We start from the raw sequence: 10,213 nt of genomic DNA on the forward strand, positions 1-10,213 counted from the left end.
TTAGCTAAAGTTATCGTATAATTGAGTGGAAAACCTTATTGTTTTATCACTGCTAGTTTTAGCGGGCTTACCATTGCTCTCTCACTTGTTTATTCGATGCAGAGCAGTGTATGACCGGTTCTGATCTACCATCCAACTTCGATCCGAATCCTCAGAGAATTGTGCGAATTGTGAGACGCCGTGTCGTCCCACCCCAGAAGAAACCCACTTGGAACCCTCGTTTGTCAGTCTCAGCACCACCCATGGCAAATACTCTCAGGCAGTACTCAGCCCCGTCCAGCAGCCACATCCCTACTGGACTGAACAATGACCAAGGCAATGATGGCTTTGAGCTCAAGTCGGGACTGGTTAACAAGGTTCAAGCGAGTCCATTCTGTGGCAAGGCATCAGAGTATGCCAACGCTCACCTTCAAAACTTCTTGGAAGTGAGCAGCACCATCAACCCCAGAGGTACCACGATGGATAACATCCATCTTCGACTGTTCCCATTCTCCTTGCTAGGCAAGGTGAAGACATGGTTTTACACCAATAAAGCAGACTTCACCACATGGGAAGCTTGCTCCAATGCATTCCTGACGAAGTATTTCCCGGTGGGCAAAACTAATGCCCTTCGTGGCAAGATCTCTGGATTCCAACAGCTTCCGGATGAAGATATTCCGGAAGCTTGGGAGAGATTCCAGGAGTACATTGTAGCATGCCCCCACCACGGCATGGAGGAATGGCCGATTATTCAGAGTTTCTTCAATGGCCTGAACACACCAGCTCAGAACCACAACGATGCAGCATCAGGTGGTTCCTTCCTTTCGCTCAGCATCCCTGAAGCAAAAGCGCTGGTAGAGAAGATTGCTTCCAACCAGAGTTGGAAAGGTGAAAGGCAGCAACAGCACCGCAAGGGAATTCATCATATCGACAGCATTGATATGCTTGCTGCCAAGATGGACATTCTCATGAAAAGACTGGAGTCTCCGCACTAGGAGGCTAACCAAGTTATGGACTGCCAAGATCGACAGGACATGCGAGACTTGTGGAGAAACCGGACACATGAGCAACTCTTGCCCGATCACTCAGGAGGAAGCTCATTTCGTTGGAGCGAACAACTCCAACAGCTCAGGCTTCTGTCCTCAGCAGGGTTGGAATTCCAAACCCAACCTCCCCTTCAGTCAGCAGCAAGGTATGAATTTTAATAACAACTTTCAACCCACTTTAAAGGACCTAGTTTATGGCCAGAAACAAATTAATGAAAACATTAGAAAGAAATTCCTTGCTAATGACAAAATTTTGGCGTCTTTGGCCGGACAACTAGAGGGAATAAGCTCAGTTATTAAAAACCAGTTGAGCTTCAATAAAATGATAGAAACTCAGGTTGCTCAACTAGCCTCATCTTGTCCTAACAATAATTCGGGAAAACTTCTTGGGCAACCGGGAGTTCCTCCAAAAGAAAATGTTAGTGCGGTGACTACGCGGACAGGTAAGTCCACGCAAGAACCACCGTACCCTAAAGATGCAGGATCTCGACAGAAAGTCGTACCCACCAGCAATACCTATGCTGCAGACGAAGACCAGGAGGAGGCAGAAGAGTCCAACACAACTGCTACCCAGGAGGAAACCGTGGAACCCCCTAGAACTTCACGGGAGTTTCATGACACTACTGCCTTACCGTTTCCGGAATGGTTAAGGAAGCCGGTGGCCGACAAGCAATTCGGCAAGTTTGTCGAGGTAATACGGAAGTTGTATGTCAATATACCACTTCTTGACGCTATGCAGGTCCCAACCTATGCCAAGTTTATCAAAGATATACTTAGTAACAAGAGAAGTCTGCCCACCACCGAGGTCGTGTAACTAACAGAGGAGTGTAGCGCAGCTATACTCGATCCTCTCCTGGAGAAGAAGAAAGATCCAGGATGCCCCACAATCACATGCTCAATTGGGAGCCAACATTTCTCACATGCTCTATGTGATTTGGGAGCAAGTGTCAGCGTCATGCCCAAGGTAGTTTACGATAAACTAAACTATCATGAGCTTGCCCCTACTACTATGTGCTTGCAGCTAGCGGACCAGACAGTCTGTTACCCCGCGGGAATTGCAGAGAACATTCCGTTTAAAATCCAGAACTTCTTTATTCCCGTTGATTTCATCGTCCTCAACATGGAAGTCGACGCCAAGACGCCTCTCATTCTGGGAAGGCCGTTCTTGAGTACCGCAAATGTACACATTGATGTCGGAGCCGGAGAAATTCAGCTCAACATCAATGGGCAGACAGGGAGGTTCGCCTTCCGACCGAAGGTCAAACAATGTTCTCAGGTCAAAGCATTCAACCGGAAGAAATCCGAGAAAGAGCAGGAGAAGCCATCAACACCCACAATAGATATCCTTGCCGAGCTCTTGGAACGACTGAGAGTCGACATGGAAATCAGAGTGCATAACTACATGAACGCAAGATGATGAATCCTTCATAGAGAATTTGAGGGATCGGAGGCGAAAGCGATCAAAATGAAACCCGCCACCAAGAAGGAATGGCGGAGAAAAGTGTCTTCATCTGGCACTCCATCAGGCGACGACAACAGAACCCTAGGTATGGAGAGTCCCACTCCGAACTCAAAACCCGAGCCATCGCCATGAGAACCATGGTACGTATCCATTCTTGCATTTGCATATAGGATAGTTTAAATTTTTCCTGCATAATCTTTCTTTTCAAAGGCATGGCATGTTTACATTTCTAAACCAAAGTTTAAATTTTTGTTTTGCATCAAATATTATTGCATTGCATAAAAAAAAAGTCGGCCAAGTTTTAGGCCAGCCGGCCCCACCTAGGCCGGCCGGCCCCACACTCTCTCTTTTGGCAAGGGGGCAGCAGGAATCCGAGACTTTGAGTGTCTAGGGAGCAAAGCAAAGTGGCCATGATCATTGTGCAGAGGGGGGGGGGGGCAGGCCGGCCGGCCTAATCACGGCTGCCCGGCGCCTCTCCACCTCTCCCGTTGCGTCGTCACCCACCGGAGCATGATCACCTGCAAGTCTACGAGCTAGACTTCGACGTGGAGCAAGGAGGGCCGGGGGAGGTGCCGCACGACGCCATGCAGGCCAGCCGGCCCTGCCCCTGCGCGCCCCTATAAAAGGCCATCACGCCGTCGTCTTTCGTCGCACCTCCGCTCCGAGTACGCAGGTCACTCTCCCGCACTCGAGCTCTCTCTTCCTCTCTCTGAGTTTTCTTGCTTAATGAAGCTCTTAGGAGTTAGTTAAGTTTAGAAACTCAAGTGCTAGCCCCACAAAAAAATAGTAGTGCTGAGATTAGCTCGGCACTACTTCAATAAAATCAGTAGTAACCCTCTCCTAAAATGAAAACCACAAAAATATGTTCCGATGAATAATCAAGCTCTGAACGAAGAACGTTTGTGGTGGATTGATCCCCACAAGAACAACTAACCACTGACCCCTCCGATTATTTTTCCCTGCATATTCTCTGTACTAATATTTTGCAGGAGTCATATCACTGTGGGGGAACATCAAAGGCAAGGTGAAGAAGCTGGGCTTGTCATGCCGATCCCGGAGTTCGCGAGCGTCATCAGGCTCCCAGGATGACATGTCGGTGGACTCTGTTCGCCGACCGTCACGATCCCAGGAAGAAGAAGAGGAAGCCCCTGCCTCTCCAGCAGTCCCAAGGCCCCGTCTCAAAATTAGAGTTCTGACGTCGGTCGATCAGATCATCGTCCGGACTGATTATGAGCGGGATGCCCTCGAGCAGTTGAAGAAGCAGTCGTACGGCCATGCCAAGCGGTTCGATACAGAATTCCTCATGATGACGGGACTCCGCCAAGACATGAACCGCGCATTCACAGTTGTGGGATGGTCACGCTTCGCCGACATCACCGAACCATGTTTGCACCTTCTCACCATGGAATTCTTATCAACACTTCATGTCGAAACCGTTGGAAAAGAAACTAAAATCCACTTCTGCTTTTTCAATGAGTTCTTTGAAATGCTACCCAGAGACTTTAGTAATGCACTAGGCTTCAGTAAGAAATGCCTATTAGAAGCTAATGCATTAACAGATGATATTGAATATGACCATAGTGCTTGGTGGAACGAAATCTCAGATGAACCAGTGAGTAGTAAAAACAGCATAGTCTCCATCCATAATCCAACTCTGAGAATTTTAGCCAAGTACCTAGCTATGGTAGTATTTTCTCGAGCAGACCTCAGGCTATGTAGCTCCTCAGACCTCATGTGCCTTTATGCTATGGCAAAGAAGATTCGCTACTCACCTGTCATGGGCATGGTCGCACACTGGCAGAAAATGATCACATGCAAATCTCCCATCGACATAACCTCACTGGTCACCCGTATTGCGTGGTATGTCGATGTTCTGGAGAATGCACAAGTCACATATCTGCCCGCGACGGATGAGTACCGAACCTTCATTGGTCTGGACCACTTTATTCATGCGCACATGATGCGTGAAGGTCCTGGGAAATCAATTTTCATGTGCTATCCAGGATATGAGAGGGAGTTCGAGCTGCCATGCACGAAACTCTCGCTCTACTCTGTGAAGCGTCTAACCCTCCAGATGGAAAATAGGAGCCAGCACGCCATCGCACAGCTGGTCCTATGACACGTGGCAGAATTCGGTGTGACGCACAGTTGACCGAGGGTGGCACATCATGGCAGGCAGGAGTTTCCCGTCAGGCAGGCACATCCCGCCAGGCAGGGACTTCTGGCCAGCCAGGAGCTTCACGGCAGGCCCGTGCTTCTCAGGAAGCCGGACCATCACACGCTGCACCCTCGCCAGATGCCTCACCACAGCCTCACCCCGACACCACTCACATGAGCTTCGAGGAGGCCTACGGGTTTTACGACCAGGGTGGCCAGCCCTCGTACCAGCCTGAGGGTAGCACAGGGTATGGGCACGACCAGGGATTTTACTATCCCTCGGGTATGGGGACCTCCCATGGCCCACAGGTTGGCCAACTGCGTCAGCATGCTTCGAGTACGACAACCCACTCACATAGGAGTTGTCATGCCTCACTGCTCGATTGGGCGCCTTAGAGTTACGACAGGAGGAGATGGGACACAGCCTCGATCACAACACCAGTCTCACACATGAGAGTTGGAGGATGATATCCTCCATGTCCTATGATTGGCACCATGGTGCGTACTACCCCCTGCCACATCCAGACCAGTAGCCCTGAGCTTCATTGAAGCTTGGGGGGAGAGATCGTCAGTACCCAGGTAAGTCGTCATACCCGCTCGTTCAGTTCAGCCTAGTTAAAAAAAGAGAGAGAGAGAATTGTCGTGCTTAGAATAAATGCATGGAAATCCATGCAAACTCTTATCTTGGAAATGATGAATAGTTGCTCTGTTTGAGTTTTGCATGTGTCCCGTTTACAGCTTTTTACTCATCTAGTACCAGAGCTAGTTGGCACATAATAGACACAACTAATCTGTTTGTGTGGGAGCATTAACATGATTTCTAAGTCTAAGTTATTGTGGGATTCGAGATGGCCTACATTAGAATTAAAACTGTCTACCTCAGTAAGGGAAAAATTCTCGAAATAATATTAAAATATGATAAAAGGTTTCCCTACTAGTTTACATGTCCCATCCAGAGCCAGAATGATATTTCATGCATGAGCTACCATAGGCTATCTTGATTTACTTTGAGCTTTGTCGAATGGTGAGTTCGCTTGAGAAAAGGTACTTGTCATCTACCAGTCTTTCTCCTTTGCGTACCTATTTCATTTCTAGCCTCAAAATGTCTGGTAAGACAATTACCTACTCCGAGTATTGTCATCCACTTTCACCCGATAGTTCCACCACAACTCAGCCCAAAATCTCCACAGTGTGCCTATCCATTTCAAAAAAAAAGGTCAGGAAAATCTCTGCAGTTACTCCCACTGAAAATACTAAATTCATGGAGGACATGGGGTTATCTTCTTTAAAAAAAAGAGAAGAAGTGCCCATGATCCTTAGCAAAAATAGTCCAAAAGAGGAGTTCAATAAAATGACCCACAAATGTTTCCAAAAGTGTGTGTCCATTTCTCCCTCTTTCCTGAACATTTGTGATTCCATAAGATTGAAATTTGATAAAGTACCTACCTCTTGTGAACCACTCTTCGGCTCGGCAACACAGGTAATCAAGGTATGTCATACTCTTCCTACCCATAACTCCAGATATCAGCCTTAGATTAGGAAGAAGTTGGTCAAGTTTCGATCTTGGTGAGGATCATACACCTTGAGTTATTGAGAGTACCTTCAGGGAACCTTAATCATATGCATACCTAAGAAATATTTAGAGAATGAACCTGAACAGGGAAAACAGGAAAATATTCTAGTGAAGGTTGTTCAGTCCTCCAACCACTCAAGACAAGGGATGAAATGCGAAATAAGCCCCATCATCCAGAACATATAGGTATGATCCAACTTACTTGAACTACATACGGATAGAGTAATATGCTGTGCACAGAGTACCTGTAGAGGGAAAACATCGACGCAACTCCTGATCCACCGAGCCTCAGTATTAAGCTTTGCTCGAGGACAAGCAAAAGTTTAAGGTTGGGGGTGTGTTGACGGTCATTATCTCATGTTTTGACCGTCAACTTCTCGGGAATAAATTGAGTTCTGCACCATGTTCCATGCATATTTTATTTGATTCTAATAAGTTCCACAAGTTTTGGATGAGTTGTGCTTGCAAGTATCCACTGTCCAAAGATGGTCGAAATCAGAGAAAATCCTGGCCGCCCGGCACATTCTGTGCCGACCGGCCTGACACCTCCACATACATGGGTCCAATACTTTCACTGGAGCAATGTGACATGTTCATAAGGTTCTAGAACAAGGCGAACATTTCATATCATGTTGGTGGACTCGGAAGGCACAAGGTTCAACTCAAAGACCCACATGTTAGTGCCAAGATCGTCAAATGGGGAAACCACCCATCCCAGAGGCAATGTGGAGTGTTGATCTGCAACGTCGGCAAAACGGAGGACTGAGAGGCTCCGGAGGCAGGCCGTCCGGCCTCCCCCGGGCCGCCCGGCCTAAGATTTCAGCATCTCAGGAAAATACCCAAAGAAACGACGTCCAGGGAGGATCAGAGACCATCCACAGAAGGTTGATGGCCAGGTGGCACAATCCTAGGCCGGCCGGCCTAGGTTGGGCCGCCTGGCCCCACCTTGTAGCCTCTCGGCTCCCGGCTTCGCGTGGAAGTTAAGCACGCCTCTACAGTTGCATGCACCTGGCGCTAACAGAATTACCGGCCGTCTACCGACCTTGGAAGCCTATAAATACCACTCTCCCCCTCACTTGCAAACACACACTCAAAGGAGCAATTCTCTCTTCTCAAGTCTAGAGTAGGTTAGTAGTTGGGAGTTAGAGTCGAGTCGAGCTTGTCTCGGGGATCCAGAGTCGTCATCGGAGCTCGGTAAAGCTCTTGTATCTTTTCCTTTGACTATTTTAATATAAGTTATCTTCTTTATCTACATGAGTCAGCTTTACTTTCTGCAAGTATTTATCTTCCCAAGTACTAGTACTTGTATGCGGGAGTAAGTTTTACCTCTAGTTCAGTTTAAGTTCTCTCTTACTTGTTTGTCGGAGTTAGTCTTACGGGTTTTCTCGCCCGGACTAGTGTAACTCAAGTTAGTTCAATAGGTTGAGGGAGATTTCTCTTGAAGGCCTCAAGAGGAATCCTATTACCGAGAGTAGACATGGTGTCTGACTCAGTGCTAGCTAGAAAGTGTGTTCCACGCCACGGTACCGCAGTGGTAGGCGGCAAGTGGTGACAGCCTTGTCCGTCCCTCGTAGTCCACCACATTCGAGTGTTTTCATAGCAGTAGGATTGCCAAAAGTATGTTGGGCCCCTTCTCACCCCTGCCTGCGCCCTTCGCTTAGGCCGCCGAAGTAAGCTCCTAGTTCCGACACCAAGTTAGAAGCTTAGATTAGTTCTAGTGAGGCTAGCTCAGTAGTTTAGAAGTGTTTCAAGAGTCCTTTCTCACTCGTTGTCCTCCCAGCTACTACCTCTATAAAGTATAGAATCTCCTGTGTGTCACACGGTCATAGCTTGGCCATTTATCTCATTAGTTATCTGGCTTACCCCTGCTGAATTAGTCGATCGATAACTTCAATAAGGGTTGTCACTACAGTTTACGATACACTTTACCATAGTGCTTCCCTGAGGATTTCACGATACCCTAGAATACTCCAAGGTGAAGTGCTGCACCGGTGAATTCTGTGCGCTTGCAGAATACCTATTCAGATTGAGCATAAGAGACACCAACAATACACTGGCTAAACCCTAATAGGATTTGAAAGCAAGGAATTTTTAGATCTGGGAGCTTGAGGGCAAGAACAGATCTAAACAGTAAAAGAGAATGGCGGCCGGTGGGGTAAAAATCTAGTTACCGTTCTATTTTATAGTGGCGGTGGCAACGTGGTAAAACACTCAAAAGGCCAACAGCCAGTTACCAATTGTGGAAAAGATGTGATTTTCTATTTCTTTCTTCTGAGATTACATTCTAGGAAAAGAAAACACTCACATCCCTTGACAACTACTCGACTTTACTTCTTGTATACTGGGATTACATTCCAGAATAAAGGAAAAGTACTCGATACAATACAACTACTCGATATTGAAACTTGAGTACTTCTTCCTAACTAGCTTTACAATGACTCGAACCTACACGCACACTGCCTGGATCTCCTAGAGCTTCTAGTCGAGGCCTGCTGCAGGTAGATCGGCCCGAGGCCATGACAAAGTACAAACTTGTTATTCCCATCAAGGGTTTAATGATACTCGTATTCTGGGAGAAAAGTTTCTAGAGTTTGGAGGCAGATTACAGTAATTGCCTTGCAAGATCTCTTGTAGCATCTTGCAAAGGAATTTCTCCTTCTCCCTGAATACGTTGTGACAAGATTAAGTCTCCTTACTAGAAATATCAGTTCTTGGGCACCCAGAAACAGGCAACCCTAAGGATGTGATACAACAAGACTCAACCCATCGATAGAGAACCTGCCTCATTGGAATATGCAAGGACATGATGTCCAAAATGGATCCGATGAGAGCATTGGCGTTGCAAGACAAGGTAGCAGGGACTTCTCTTGTCACTCGCAAGTTCTCTTCTAGCATCTTTTGTTGGAAAGGACTACACAAACTTTAGGAGGGTGGGAGCAAGAACACCAAACGTAAGCCATAGCTTCAGAATACTGGTGCTTCTAGCAAAGGCCTCTCACCCACCTTTTATAGCCACAAGGGACTTTACTGGAGGATTACCCGTGATGCTACAGTGGCAGTATTCACGAGTGTAATAATATAGATTCTCCATACAGTACAGTCCCATGTGAGCATACAGTAAAAGGATATACATCCCGTGTTTTATTTCTGAAGATATTTCGGGTGCAATCAGTGTGGCGTATCCAATCGAATCATTTTTCTGGGATTTTTTACCCGAAAAGGGGTGTCGGTACCCCAGGACTGGGGTACCCCCTCTTGCTGTGTCTAGGCAACAGTCTCGTAGTTATCCTTAACTACGCACTGACGCCCGAGCAGCCTGACGCCTGTGGTCCGGAGCCCTACTCTCCCGGCAAACGGCCCGGACCCGCTCCCCGCTTGGGGAAGGTCCGGTGGTGCCACGTGTCACGGGGGAGGTAGCCCTCAGCCAAAACAGCTGGGGGCCCCGGACCTCCCAGGGAGTACCGGACCCCCGCCAGGTCCCGGATCCCCAGCTACTATCCGACACCCCGCCTGGGCAGGTCCGGAGCCCACACGTGTCCGCCGGTGCGGGCACGCGCGCGGACACACGTGGCTTCCACTGGAAGACTCGCCTACCTACCGCATTCAATGCGGTAGGCGGAAGTGCGCTTTGCCACAGCAGAGCCCGAGGCGGCTTTTGCCAGGTTGCACTGTTGGTCGCGTGTTACCAAGGCGCACAGTGCAGTCGCTGGCGCCGCCCACGCCGCGTATGTCATTCTACTATACCAGTTGGGCACGGAGGCTTGGCTTCGCCCATTATGATGCCTACATGGTAGCCTCGACAGACTACGCCACATGCTAAATTGCCCCAACGGGCGCCTCGCTGATGGGACAAACAAAGACTCCCTTCAGTCAAGAGAGTCTACAGGGTGATGAAGCGTATCCAAGAAGAGATTCTCAACCGCTGTAGCTCCATTGAAGCTTTCTACGCAGTATACTATACATTCATGTTAGACCCACCTGTCGGGGTCTGAATGC

At 48.1% G+C, this 10,213-nt stretch overlaps 1 non-coding gene across 1 annotated transcript; it reads right to left on the reverse strand.

Moving 5' to 3' along the window:
- Positions 1–605: 605 nt before the first annotated feature.
- Positions 606–712, reverse strand: LOC120671775. The gene has a single exon (XR_005673864.1). It is a non-coding gene; the product is annotated as a small nucleolar RNA R71 (small nucleolar RNA).
- Between the last annotated feature and the right edge of the window lie 9,501 nt (positions 713–10,213).

The sequence above is a fragment of the Panicum virgatum genome, chromosome 4N, assembly GCF_016808335.1.
Source record: "Panicum virgatum strain AP13 chromosome 4N, P.virgatum_v5, whole genome shotgun sequence".
Lineage (NCBI taxonomy): Eukaryota > Viridiplantae > Streptophyta > Magnoliopsida > Poales > Poaceae > Panicum > Panicum virgatum.